This window comes from Nomascus leucogenys, chromosome 5 (genome assembly GCF_006542625.1).
Source record: "Nomascus leucogenys isolate Asia chromosome 5, Asia_NLE_v1, whole genome shotgun sequence".
NCBI lineage: Eukaryota > Metazoa > Chordata > Mammalia > Primates > Hylobatidae > Nomascus > Nomascus leucogenys.
In genome coordinates, this window is record NC_044385.1 from 74,328,055 (window position 1) to 74,343,317 (window position 15,263).

Consider the following 15,263-nt stretch of genomic DNA (forward strand, 5'->3'; position numbering starts at 1 on the left):
GAGTTCGAGACCAGCCTGGCCAACATGATGAAACCCCGTCTCTACCAAAAATACAAAAAATTATCCAGGCATGGTGGTGCGCACCTGTAATCCCAGCTACTCGGGAGGCTGAGACAGGAGAATCACTTGAACCTGAGAGGCAGAGGTTGCAGTGAGCCAAGATCACACCACTTTACTCCAGCCTGGGCGACAGAGTGAGACTCCATCACTCACAAACACACACACACACCCCCACAAAAAAAAGAAAAAAGTTTTCCTTTGTTACTTTTGAAATGTAGTAAATCCTTAATGTGTAATCATTTTCAAACATCATGGATTTTGTTAGGAGGCATAAGAAACAGCACGTGGGCCAGGCACCGTGGCTCACGCCTGTAATCCCAGCGACTTGGGAGGCCGAGGCAGGTGGATCACAAGGTCAGGAGTTCGAGACCAGCCTGGCCAACGCAGTGAAACCCTGTCTCTACTAAAAATACAAAAAATTAGTCGGGCGTGGTACCAGGTGCCTGTAATCCCAGCTACACAGGAGGCTGAGGCACGAGAATTGCTTGAACCTGGGAGGCAGATGTTGCAGTGAGCTGAGTGAGACTCCATCTCAAAAAATAAATAAATAAAAATAAACAGCACCTGGCAGATATGGGTAGAGAGATGAAGAACTAACTGAAGAGAATGAGAAGAGCAAAGAACTGGTTCACACAGTGTGAGCCCCATTGGTGTGCTTTACCTGGTCTGCTTCACTTGGGATTTTCTTGTTTTTTTGTTTGCTTGTTTGTTTTTGTAGAGACAAGGTGTTGCTATGTTTTGCCCAGGCTGGTCTTGAACACCTAGCCTTGAGCAATCCTCCCAAGGCCTTCTATCTTGGATTTAACACTGAAAGTCCTAGGCAACCCCTCAGGCAAACCAGAAAGGTGGGTCACCCTACCAGGTGGCCAGTAAGCATCTTGACAAGGAGCAAATCACGTTTTAAGTCATGAACAGAGCCCTTTTCATTTTCTTTCACTTCAAATTCCAGTGCCTTGGCCTCTCCAAGGACATTCCACTCTCCTATAACAAGCCGAGGAGCAGGCAAAAATGCCCAGGGACCAAGCAGGAGTCCTGGGTTTATTACACTCTCTCCACTTCAGAAGCAATGCCAGGCCCATTAGGACAACTGGTGAAGGGAAAAAGCTTAAACATAGTTCTCACAAACAGAAACGAAAGGGAATATTCTGAACTGGAAACAGTGACCTTTATGGCATTATTCCCAAAAGGAAAGTCAAAGGCAGAGCCTCAGGAAGGCAAATGTCCAGGATCCACAGGAACTCTGAATTACGCAGAACATTCCACACCAGGCCTGCTAATTACAGCGCTGGAGCATCTGTTTTGATAATGTTCTTTGAAATCAACTCAACCCTGAGAATGTGTGCAAATAGACGAAAAAGAAGACTGGACTGTATGACTATGAATACATTTTGGATATTGTAGCATGTAGCAGAATGAAGTAGTACATTAGGAGCATCAAAAATATACATTACTTTTTTTGTTGTTTTTTTTTGAGACTGAATCTTGCTCTTGTCACCCAGGCTGGAGTGCAATGGCATGATGTCAGCTCACTGCAACCTCCGTCTCCTGAGTTCAAGCTATTCTCCTGCCTCAGCCTCCTGAGTAGCTGGAATTACAGGCTCCCGCCACCATGCCCGGCTAATTTTTGTATTTTTAGTAGAGATGGGGCTTCGCCATGTTGGCCAGGCTGGTCTCGAACTCCTGACCTCATGATCCACCCGCCTCGACCTCCCAATGTGCTGGGATTACAGGCGTGAGCCACCGCACCCAGCCACATATTTTATATTGTGTGCATTTCACAGAACAGACACATTTGAAAAAATGAAATGGGCCTGAAATAAGCATAAGAATAACAACATCATTAATAATGTCATGCACAAAACTAATTAGGGCTATAGAGTTTGTGTAGTAATGGGGATTTTTTTTTCCATAATAAAATGATAAAGCTAAGGATTTTAATCTGTGTAATGTATAACAGTAATTCTGAACAAAAAAGCATAATAGGAATATTGGAAATTCTAATGCTTGTTTCTCTGTATGTCATGCAGGAATAAAACTGAGTTAGTTTCTTTATAAAGACTTCTGTGGCCTCCGTCCCTCCTTCCCTCCTTCCCTCCTTCCCTCCTTCCTTCCTTCCTTCCTTCCTTTTCCCTCTGTGGCCCAGGCTGGAATCTAGTCGGCTCACTGCAGACCCCCTGCCTCCCGCTCCCGTTATTCTCCTGCCCCGGCCTGCGGGCTGCCTGGGATTGCCAGCGCGCGCCACCACCGCTGCCTACTTTTTCTCCTTTGGCTGGAGGCGCGGTTTCGCTATGTTGTCCAGGCTGGTCTGCAGCTCCTGACCCCGACTGCTCTGCCCGCCTCGGCCTCCCGAGGTGCTGGGACTGCAGACGGAGTCTCGCTCACTCGGTGCTCGGTGTTGCCAGGGCTGGAGTGCGGTGGCGTGGTCTTGGCTCGCTGCAGCCTCCGCCTCCCAGTCGCCTGCCTTGGCCTCCCAGGGTGCTGGGATTGCAGCCTCTGCCCGGCCGCCGCCCCGTCTGGGAGGTGGGGAGCGTCTCCGCCCGGCCGCCCCGTCTGGGAAGTGAGGAGCGCCTCTGCCCGGCCACCCATCGTCTGGGAAGTGAGGAGCGCCTCTGCCCGGCCGCCCCATCTGGGAAGTGAGGAGCGCCTCTGCCCGGCCACCCATCCTCTGGGAAGTGAGGAGCGCCTCTGCCGGCCGCCCCTCTGGGAAGTGAGGAGCGCCTCTGCCCGGCCACCCATCGTCTGGGAAGTGAGGAGCGCCTCTGCCCGGCCGCCCCGTCTGGGAAGAAGTGAGGAGCGCCTCTGCCCGGCCGCCCCGTCTGGGAAGTGAGGAGCGCCTCTGCCGGCTGCCCCGTCTGGGATGTGGGGAGCGCCTCTGCCCGGCTGGGGGAGGAGCGCCTCTGCCCGGCGCCCCGTCTGGAAGAAGTGAGGAGCGCCTCTGCCTGGCCACCCATCGTCTGGGAAGTGAGGAGCGCCTCTGCCCGGCCACCCATCGTCTGGGAAGTGAGGAGCGCCTCTGCCCGGCCCCCGTCTGGGAGTGGGAGGCCTCTGCCGGCCCCCGTCTGGGAAGTGAGGAGCGCTCTGCCGGGGGGGGGGGGGGGGGGGGGGGGGGGGCTCGCCGGGCCCGTCTGGGAAGTGAGGAGCGCCTCTGCCGGCCACCCATCGTCTGGGAAGTGAGGAGGCCTCTGCCCGGCTGCCCCCTCTGGGAAGTGAGGAGCGCCTCTGCCCGGCCACCCATCGTCTGGGAAGTGAGGAGCGCCTCTGCCCGGCCGCCCCGTCTGGGAAGAAGTGAGGAGTGCCTCTGCCCGGCCGCCCCGTCTGGGAAGAAGTGAGGAGCGCCTCTGCCCGGCCGCCCCGTCTGGGAAGTGAGGAGCGCCTCTGCCCGGCTGCCCCATCTGGGATGTGGGGAGCGCCTCTGCCCGACCGCCCCGTCTGGGAGGTCTACCACGGAGGCCAGAAGCAATGTGAGGGCTGGAGGTGGTGGCTGACGCCTGTAGTCCCGGCGCTCTGGGAGGCCGAGGTGGGTTGATCACTTCAGGCTAGGAGTTCGAGACCAGCCTGGACAACATGGCGAAACATAGGAAAAATACAACAGACAAACCAACCAACCAACCCAGCAACAACAAAACAGGTCTACCCTGGAGTCATACTCTAATTTTTTCTATTTTCCTCCCTTTCTGATCCTTTATCCCACTTTCTTTTTCTTCCTCTTCCTTCTCCTTCTTCTTTGTCAAATAGAGGATTGAGTTATTATCATTGATCCATACAAAGTCCCTCTCTCATTCATTTTCTTTAATTCTCACTCCCCATTTCTATTCCCCGTCTTCCCATGTGCAACCTTCCTAATATGTTTAATACGCATCTTTTTGTTTGTATGTATTTTTAGAAAATGTTTATTGTTTTGTGTGCAAAAAAAATTAATAAAAATAAAAAATAAAAAAAATAAAGACTTCTGTGACTAGGAATGCTCCTGTGTACCTCGGTACAAGTAGGTAACTTGGCTGGGAGTTGAAATTTAGGGGATGTGGTGCAGAGATATAATTTTACCACCAGGGGGTGTTCTTTCCTCTTCCGGAATGTTGATGAGGTTATGTAACCACAAACTAACCCTAAACCAGCCCCACTAAAAATGGGCCAGGCCAGATCCCAGGAAATGGGATTAACTTACATCATTCACAGAAATTCCCTCTTGTCCTTCCATTTTAGAGACTGTTGAGTTTTCCTTCAGTTGAGAGAATCATGCTGGCAGCAAGCCAACTTACATGAACTGTCGAAAACAGATTACACCCCCCCTGCTGATCAAAACAGGAGAATGATGACTTAAGAAGTTAGTGCAGGTAGCTATTTCTGATTATCCCCAGGGAGCAGGAGTTTCAAGTAAGCAAGAACTCAGCAGTTAGAAAGCAAACATCGAAAGGATCTGAGGGGTAGCAAAGTCTCCTGCTTGAATTTTGATCTAAGCTGATTTACAACTGAAAAAGGTTGATGCCTCATTAAAGACCAGAAAAGCCTAGGAAAATTACCAGAGAGATTTTGACAGCTTCCAGAGTCAGCCAGGGAATCTGTCCCAGCCCATTAGTATAACCAAGTTTAGAAAGCAAGGCCTTGGAGAGGTGCCCCAGGGAGATCCCCAAGGGAGTCCGTCTGAACCCAGCCAAATGCTTACTCTTGAAAAAGGAAGACTTTGTCCCCTCTGTCAGCTTAGTGCCAGAAGCTCTGTCAGGGAGAAAGGCCGTGAAGCTGAGAAATACGGGATATTAGGTCAACTAATATCAACTGCTCAACTGAAGCAAGTTCAACAAATTCAAACTTTGAGTCAATACATTATTTCCCCTTTCAATACCCAAAAGTAATACTTGCTCATTGCTGAAACCAAACAATACAGAGGCTAAAGTAAAAATCAAAGTACTGTCCTCTCATGGCCAGCCCACTCTCCTCAGCCCCACTTACCAAAAATACTCATGGCTGAGAATTTGCTTATATTTTTCAGGGCTTCCTTTTTCCCATGAATTATTTTTTAAAAATGGATCAGTCTATCTGTCTGGCTCTCCATCTATTCATTCTATGCATCTATTAATCACCCATTTGGTTTGGCTTGGTTTTTGCCAAAAAGATATATATAATATATATCTTCATATATTATATATTATAATATGTATCTTCATATATTATATATTATAATATATATCTTCATATATTATATATTATAATATATATCTTCATATATTATATATTATAATATATATCTTCATATATTATATATTATAATATATATCTTCATATATTATATATTATAATATATATCATATAATATGTTATATATATATATATTATATATATCTTTATATATTATATATATTATATATATATATATTATATATAATATATATAATATATAATATATAATTATATATATAATATATATATAATATATATAATATATATAATATTATATATTATAATATATATATAATATATAATATATAAAGATATATAATATATATCATATAACATATTATATGATATATATTATAATATATAATATATAAAGATATATATTATAATATATAATATATGAAGATATATATTATAATATATAATATATGAAGATATATATTATAATATATAATATATGAAGATATATATTATAATATATAATATATGAAGATATATATTATATCATATAACATATTATATGATATATAATATATCAAGATATATAATATATATCATATAACATGTTATATAATATATATTATATATATTCTTTTGTGTAAGTTTTTCATTTAATTGAAATGAAACTTCATTTCAATTTAATAAAGCCGACTTTTCCAAGTCAGATCCATTCTTTCTTATAGTGACACAATATTCCATTGTATGGATGGTCCATAACTTTATTAAGCCAGTGCCCTACTGATGAACATTGATGCTAGTCCCAGTTTCTTTTTCTATTACAAGAATGCTATAATAAAATTCTTAATTAAAAGATGTGGTTATTGATGGGTGTGTTGTGTTAAGGATCAGACATTATGCTAAGCCCTCTACAGGATATTAGGATGAATAAAATATATTCCCTGCCATCTTGGAGTTTACTCTTTTGTGTGGAAGAACTATAAAAAAAATGACATGGCAGGGCGCGGTGGCTAATGCCTGTAATCCCAGCACTTTGGGAGGCCAAGGCAGGCAGATCACTTGATCAGGAGTTTGACACCAGCCTGGCCAACATGACAAAACCCTGTCTCTACTAAAAATACAAAAATTAGCTGGGTGTTGTGACACATGCCTGTAATCCCAGCTACTTGGGAGGCTGAGGCAGGAGAATCACTTGAACCCAGGAGACAGAGGTTGCAGTGAGCCGAGATTAAGCCACTGCACTCCAGCCTGGGCAACAGAGCGAGACCAGTCTCAAATATATATATATATATATATATATATATGATGTAAGAAAAACGATTTACATACTAAATAGTTGGATTAATTATAACATATCTGTCCAGGGAGTAGAAAGGAAGGTGCTACCAATTCTGACAGTTGGGATTAGGGAAGATTTCACTGAACTGACTTCATCTCTGTAGGGATTTGCTTTGGTCTGTTTGACGTGGGGCAGTTGAGGTGGAAGCTTGTACTCTTAACAAAGTCATCCTGTTCACCATGCACTGAGGCAAGGAGCTCTACAATTTTTGCTATTGAATTTCCTCTAAAAAAAATTTCATAAAGATCTGGGAATGATTTGTCCTTCTTTTTTCTTTTTTTGAGATGGAGGTCTCACTATGTTCCCAGGCTAGTCTCAAACTCCTGGGCTCAAGCAATCCCCGCCTCAGCCTCCTGTGAGATGACAGGCACACGCCACTGTGCTCAGCTCTTGCTTTGTCTTCTTCTAAACTTGTCTCGCTGAGTTTAGTCTACAGCTTTGTCTGATAATCTTAAAACTCATTACAAATATTCAACATGGCACTGCTCCTTGCTCTGTCCCAAAATATTCTGGGTAAATATCTGATCTCCAAATCAAGCATGCCATAAATTGTTGAATTAGTATTGTTACATCTGGTGTGACTGTCTAGAGAAAGCCATTTTATCAGTACATGGGATCTAACAGTATGATTTTGAAAGAAAACATATGAAACAACTCACTTGTGACAGCAAATCTCTTTGAGTCAGAACCTTCCCAGCAATCAAGTGAACATACTGGAAAAAGAGTTTTTATTTTTAAGCAATCTTAATTAGCAGTTCTCTTTCTTATTAACATCTTCAAAGGGCTTTCAGCTCCTCCCTAGATGAAAGGTCCTGTGTAAGGACAAATTATTAGTATGCTCACAAAATACACACACTCAATGCAGGAAAAGTGCAAACGGTTTAACTCCACAGCCTGCAATGTTCTTGAGATGCTTTGATCTGCCAGGATAGCCATCAATTATTCTATATCCTTTACTCTCTAAATGGATGCATCAAAGCATGTTCATGCACACCCTTGTAAGTCCAGCTGTTTATTTCAAAATAGTTCTTCTGAATTAACCCTTGTTTCCTTTTTCCTTTTGTTGAGAGCTGCTGATTCAGCTTATTGGGGAAAGGGTATATGTAATCTTGGGTTTAGAGTAGAAAATAATCTTTTTTTGCTCTATAAAGATGTCCATGGGCCAGGTGCAGTGGCTCATGCCTGTAATACCAGCACTTTGGGAGGTCGAGGAGGGCAGATCACCTGAGGTCAGGAGTTTTTGAGACCAGCCTGGTCAACATGGTGAAATCCCGTCTCTACCAGAAAATAGAAAAATTAGCCGTGTGTGATAGCAGGCACCTGTAGTCCCAGCTATTCGGGAGGCTGAGGCAGAGGAATCGCTTGAACCCAGGAGATGGAGATTGCAGTGAGCTGAGATTGTATGACTGCACTCCAGCCTGGGCGACAGAGCGAGACTCCATCTCAAATAAAAAAAAAAGATGTTCATGACATAAAAATGTACATTAATAAAGATTCATTGGTAACCTGGGAAAATATACATAATAAGTGAAAAAAGCATGATACAAAAATTTATAGCATATTATCACAACTGTAATACTAATAATTGCTAACATGAATTAAATACAACAGTGCCAATCACTGACCTGAATGCTTTGCCTGTGTGATATACTTTAATCTTCACAATGAGATGAATATTGTCATCTCTCTTTTACATATAAAGAAACTGAAGCTCAGAAAGGTTAAGTAACTAGACCATGATCACACAGCCAGTCAGCGGTAGAGCTGATGGGGTTCTATCTGGTACTGACTGACAACAAAGCTTTGTGATGGTCCTGCTGCCTTTTAACAGTGAATATACCTAGGCAGAGAGATTTGGGGTGATTTTTCCCCTGCTTTTTTACACTTACACATTTTTTTAAGAATAAGCAAAACTAACATACTAAGTACATGAAGTAATCAAATAAAATTAATAAAGATGGCTGAGTAGCTCTTTTATTCATGGCGTGATAACTTGAGATAAATATAGGTAACGTGTCATTAAGCTCAAAGTTGTCTGGGCCTCTGCTTCCTTATCTTTAAAATGAAAGGGTTGCACCAAGCAATCTCAAAGGCACCTTTCAATTTTCATATTACTTTAGTTCATTGTTTCTGATTATGCTTCAGAGATGGCACTTTTCCTCAGCAATAAGTCGGTTGTAGTTCCCTAAATTTGCTCAAAGAGCATACCAAAGGAAGAACCAAAGGACTGATTGGGATTCGTCTTTAACACCACAGAAGAATAAAGACTACCTTTGTTAATGATGAGTTTTGAATAAGTATTAATGTAAAATTGTTACATACTTATTAAATTGTAATTGTACATAAATAATAAGCACATAAATTTTTATTGTATATATTTAAGGTTTACATAATGTCTTGATATACATATAGAGCGTGAAAAGGTTAGTATAGTTAGCAAATTAACCCATCCATCATCTCAGTTACAGTTTTTTTGTGTGTGCGACAAGAGTACCTAAAATCTACTTTTTTAGCAAAAATTATTAAATACAGTTCTCATGTTGTACATTCCATCTTTAGATTTGTTCATCCTTCATATCTTCTATTTTGTATCCTTTGTCCTGCAGCTCCCCATTAAGCATATTTTTCTGATCTAATTCCAGAGTGAAAGATAAGTTGTGTTGGATATCAGTGCTAGGTCTTTTTCTGACCAGGGTTTAGTTTGGACATGTCTGGAATGCAAGAGTGAGAAACCCTTTGAAACTACATGGAGAGTAGGTGTTTCCAGCTGAGAGGAGCATTTGATCTTTACTTGGAAAAAAAGTACCTGCACTACAAAGAAATGTTGCTTGTCTCCACAGAAGGATGAGTTCCCCCACAGGAAGCATGTGGCACCAACCGTGAAAAAAGAACAGAACTATCTGTAGTGCTATAAATATTAAGATGTCTGGGAAACATGAAGAATTTTTATTTCCGGCTACATTTATTTATCATTTCTATTTTTGATAATAGACTCGTCTTTATTTGGAACTCTTTCATTCCCAGTGTTGTATTTTTCAACATAGGGAAATGTAATGATTCAGCACATGACAGGTATCCAATACTAGCTCAATAAAGAAAGTATATTAACATTTAAGCTTTAATTAGAAGTACAGCTTTTCTAAGGTAAGTTTTAGAAACAGTTCTCTTCCTTTGATTAGTATCCAGAATTCCATCTTCTGAAGACCCTAGCATCTTCACATCAACTTTTAAAAACTTTCCATACCACATAGACCAAAGATTCCAATATAAAAAATGAAATAATTTTTATACTAGATATGGAAGAATTTATCATCTTAAAGTGGGGAAGGGCTTTCTACTATTTCTAAAAATCAGGAGCTTACAAAGGAAAATGATAAAGTTAGTAAAGTTAATAGAATAATTAAAATCTTTAGTAAAAGCAAAGAACAACAAAACATATGCACATAATAAGAACAATTAAAAGATTAACAACAAACAAATATAAAAGGTTTGCCACCCATATCAAGATAAAATAACAATCTACCAATACATGAAGAGTTCCTAGCAATCAATAAGAAAAGGACTGATAAACAATAGAAAAAGGGCAGAGAAAATGAATTGAGAGTTCACAGAAAAGGAGGCAGGTAAGGCTCTTAAACCTAAAAGCAGATGCTCAATTAAAGTCATAATTAGAGAAACACAGGATATAATTATACTAAGTTGTTGTGCCCTATGCATCAGATTGCCAAAAATCTACAAATTTCATACATGCTCTGTAGTCAAGACCTCGGGAAGGGAAGACTGCATTATGAGTGGGAGGGTAAATTGGTACAACCTCTATGGAGGACAATTCAGCAGTGTCTCTCAAAATTACAAATCCACACAGCCAAAGGACGATTTATCCTGAAACTAACAAAGCATAAGCTTCAGGGACCCTCACTTGCACAACCCCTTTTCGAGGCTCTGGGAGAAGCCCTAATGATTTTTCAATATATTATATGTTTTTGGAATCTTTGCAAAGTAAGGGATTTTAGTCACAATTGGTTAAGACCACTGCTCTCTTTCTACTTGGACATCTCCTCCATCACACTTTCCTTTGTGAAGTGTGGCAATGGAGCGGCATCAGGAACTTTTGGGATCTAGCTAAAGGGAAATTGACCTGGAGATTCATTAAGGTTTGGGTTTATTAGGATGAATTTATGTCTTGTGCAATCTCCGCATGTATAGCCAGGTTATGGCTAGGTGTCCTGGTGTAGGAATGGTTTCCAGAAATACTCCTACCACCCACTGTGCTAACCACCTGCCACTCTAACTAGAAGATGCAGAACCAGAGGTCATATTGAAACATAAGCATATCTTATAATGCTTGATACCAGAATTATGTAGGTAGTAGAAAAGAAACAAGGCTTGAAATATGTGGAGCCAGAAGCCAGTTTGTGGAAAATTATTTTAATACTAGCCATGTAAAATAACAAGCAGAATGTTTCATTATTACAGATGCCTGGTCAAAATGGGTGTTTTAGCCTATCAGGAATGTACCTGATGATGCAGCAATTAAAGAACTCATCATATATTCATAGTCTTTTTTTAAAAATGGGAATCACATGAAATAGAATTTCTCAGAATTTCCGGGTTGTAGGATACAAACCTATAGCAGCACTAGACATAGCAAGCATGTCTGTGTGAAACTGAATGCTTAATGCATCATAGCTGTCAATAATAAAAAAAAGAATTTCAATCAACCATGCTAAAGAGAAGACTGAATTCTCTTTCTGCTTTCTGTCTTTAAAATGATGTTACAAAACTGTGGTCACATAAGGAGGTAATCCAAGTCTGTACAGCAAAAAAAGATAGAGAAAAAAGCTTTATAAATGTGTGTCAGAGTTAATTAGTAAAAATATTATGTTATTTTTCAAGGTTCTGTGATAGTTATGGTATTTGTTAGCTTTTTAAAATTAGTAATTTATTGTGATTTCATTTTATTGTTTACATTAGTTATTTGGTTTTGTACCTACTTTAGATTTGATAATTTGTATTCTTTTTGTTTGTTTGTTTCCAAGGAACTTATTTAATCAGAACTTCAGAGGGCCCTAGAAAGCTGCATTTTTAAGGAGGACCTCCCCTCTGGATGCCCTTCCCCACTTCCCCTCATTTTAACGAGGATTCTAGGTGAATTAAAAGTATGTTTTGGGAAGCAATTTTAACCTTCATTGTGTGTCAGGTTATATATTCAGTAATATTAAGTTGTAAATCATGTAATAGAAGAAAAATACTTGTTATACAAAGTGTTAATAGAGGCCTAAATACAATATGGTTTTTAAAATAAAATAAAATGAATTCATGTGTATATTGTAATCATAAAGATAAGAACGTTAAATTGAAAGCTATACAATGAGAAACATTAATGGCAAATCCAAGTACAAATGAAAATGTTCTCTGAATTTCCAGGTTTCATTGAGCATCAAAACCCACCAATCTTTCAGTCCTTTTCTTATCTATTATTCTATAACCACATTCTCCACATTTGACTGGATTGCTGGACTTCATGTCATTTTCTGTGTGACATTCTCTACAGTTACATGCCATTGGCTGCTGCTTTGGGGTTTGAATGTCCTTCTGGGTGTCCATTGTTAGTCCCTACACAGCATGATGAAATTTCTCACTCTTGTATTATTTTTCTTAATGAAGGCTCACAAAATTATAATTGTTCAGGTATACAACCTGGATTAGTATTTGTAATTACCCAAATGCCTCAGAAAAATTTCAACTGGGGGAATCTATCTTAGAGTTGTTCTTGTACAGTTATGAAATGGCATGTGTACAAGGTTAGTCACCGCAAAACTGTAACAGAAAAAGATTGAACTCAGTGGGGATCTGGTTAAACAGATCATGGTACATCCTGCATAATGGAATAATGTACAGCTCTGAAAAATGAGGACACAGTCTATATTCTGATATGGAAAGGGCTACAAGATATATTGCCCAATGAAGAAAAACAAAGCTTAGAACAATGTATATAGCATGCTACCTTTCATTTTAAAAATAAAGAAGGAAGAATAGAAACATTAACTTTTGTTTATTTTTACATAAATAAGTTCTGGAAATGAATACAAGTGATTGTAGGGAGGGGACATTGAGTGGAATGCACTGAGGTGGGAATGAGATTGTTCACTCTATAGCCCCATACAAGAGATGTATATTCACTATTCAGAAGTTAAATAAAAAAAATATATATGTGTATATATATATACATATATATATATATATTTTTTCCCTTTAGAAACAGAGTCTTGTTCTGTCACCCAGGCTGGAGTCCAGTGGCAAGATCTCGGCTTACTGCAACCTCTGCCTCCCAGGTTCAAGCGATTCTCCTGCCTCAGCCTCCCAAGGCTGAGGCTAATTTTTGTATTTTTTGGTAGAGATGGGGTTCCATCATGTTGGCCAGGCTGGTCTCAAACTCCTGACTTTAGTTGATCCTAAAGGCCAAGGCCTCCCAAAGTGCTGGAATTACAGGCGTGAGCCATCGTGCCCGGCTAAATTTTAATATATTGTTCTTCACTTTGGCCACACTCATGGAGGGGGGTATTTCCAGACACCTTTTTGGCATCTTTTTGAAATGCTGTTCAGTTGCTCATTAGCCATCAGATTAAAATTCATGCCTATTCATTTCTGCAGTATTCATATAATCTGCTCTCTATCAAAAAAACTGTGAAAATTATCTGAGTGAATTTAATGTAACAGCTTAAGAAAAACTGGATAATACCAATGAAAATATTTAATTATGTGAGAAATTTAAAACATCCCCACTTCAAAAGAAATAAAGGCAAACAAACACTGGGATTTATTATCTTGAATACCCCCATTTACAGAAAATAAAAGGAAAACATTAAAACTATCTAATTGATAATGAGCTACAGACATGAATAAGAAATTCTAAAAACATAAAAGTATTAAGCTTAGAAGTCATCATTAGCTTCCATCATCTGCTCCACACAAATTCAACATACTGCAAAGTGTTATCAATTTTGCCTTCTAAGTATCTTTCCATTGTTCTCACCCTAGTCTAAGCCACCATTTTCTCTCTTCAAGACTAGCACAAAATGGGCAAAGAACCTAAACAAACATTTTTGAAAGAAGACACACAGACACTCATGCCTGTAATCCCAATACTTTGGGAGGCTGAGGCAGGAATATAGCTTGAGCGCAGGAGTTCGAGGCTGCAGTGAAGTAGAATTGCCACTGCACTCCAGCCTGGGCAATAGAGCAACACTCTGTTTCAAAAAGAAAGAAAAAGAGAAGACATATAAATAGCCAACAGGTGTGTGAAAAAAATGCCCAATGTGACTGATCATCAGGGAAATGCAAATTGAAACAGCAATGAGATATCATCTCACACCCATTAGGATTGCAATTACCAAAAAGACAAAGATACAACAAGCATTGACAAGGGTATGGAGAAAAGTGAATCCTTATGAACTGATGGTGGAAATGTAAATTAATACAGACATTATGGAAAATTGTATGGAGGTTTTTCAAGAAATTAAAAAATAAAAGTAGCATGTGATCCTCAATCCTACTTCTGGGGTATATATCCAAGGGAAAGGAAATCAGTATGTGGAAGAGATATCTGCATTTCCATGTTTATTACAGCACTATTCACAGTAGCAAAAATACAGAAACAATACAAGTGTCCATCAACAGATGAACGGATCAAGAAAAAAAAATACACACACACACACATACACACACACACACACACACACACAATGGAATACCATTCAGCCATAAAAAGAATGAAATCCTACCATTTGTGACAACATAGATAAACCCGGAAGACACCATATTAAGTGAAATAAGCCAGGCACAGAAAACAAATACCACATGATCTCATTTATATGTGGAATCTAAAAAAGTCAAACTCATAGCAGCAGAGAGTAGAATGGTGGTGACCAGGGGCTGAGAGAGGGGGAGGAATTGAGGAGATATCAGCCAAACTATACAGAATTTCAGTTACACAGGAGGAATAAGCTCAAGTGATTTATTGTTCAACATGGTGAGTATAGTTAAAAACAATATTGTATTCTTGAAAAATTGCTAAGGGCATAGATTTTCAATGTTCTTGCCACTAAAAATCTGATAAGCGAGGCAATGCACAATGCCATTTAGCCTGATTTAGCCATTTCACAATGTATACATATTTCAAAACATGTTTCACACCATAAATATATACTATTGTGACATAAATATATATATTTATGTCAATTAAATTTGTGTCAATTAAAAAATTTGTGTCAATTAAAAAAAAAAAGACAGGCCGGGCATGGTGGCTCACGCCTCTAATCCCAGCACTTTGGGAGGCTGAGGCAGGCAGATTGTGAGGTCAGGAGTTCAAGATCAGCCTGGCCAACATGGTGAAACCTCATCTCTACTAAAAATACAAAAATTAGCCGGGCGTGGTGGTGCATGCCTGTAATCCCAGCTACTCAGGAGGCTGAGGAAGGAGAATCACTTGAACCTGGAAGGCAGAGGTTGCAGTGAGCCAAGATGGCGCCATTGCACTCCAGCCTGGGTAATAGAGTGAGACTTCATCTCAGAAAAAAAAAAAGAAAAGAAAAAAAGAAAAAAGAAAAGACTAGCACAACACCCTTTAAATGGCCTTCCTGGACTCCCTGTACGTCTCCCTCATTGCATTCTCTACACAGTGAGATCATTTTAAAAGACGAATCTAATTATATCTCAAATGCACACACCTTTA

The 15,263-nt window shown here is 39.9% G+C and overlaps 1 protein-coding gene and 1 pseudogene across 1 annotated transcript in view; both read right to left on the bottom strand.

Moving 5' to 3' along the window:
• The window catches only part of MED4 (mediator complex subunit 4), a 57,333-nt gene extending 47,947 nt beyond the window's left edge, over nucleotides 1-9,386 (bottom strand). The window contains exon 1 of the mRNA XM_030813378.1: nucleotides 9,336-9,386. The gene's annotated coding sequence lies outside the window, so the exon portion shown is untranslated. The remainder of the gene's footprint in view (nucleotides 1-9,335) is intronic.
• A 2,573-nt stretch (nucleotides 9,387-11,959) lies between these two features.
• LOC115835104 lies at nucleotides 11,960-12,136 on the bottom strand (annotated as a pseudogene).
• Nucleotides 12,137-15,263: the final 3,127 nt, after the last annotated feature.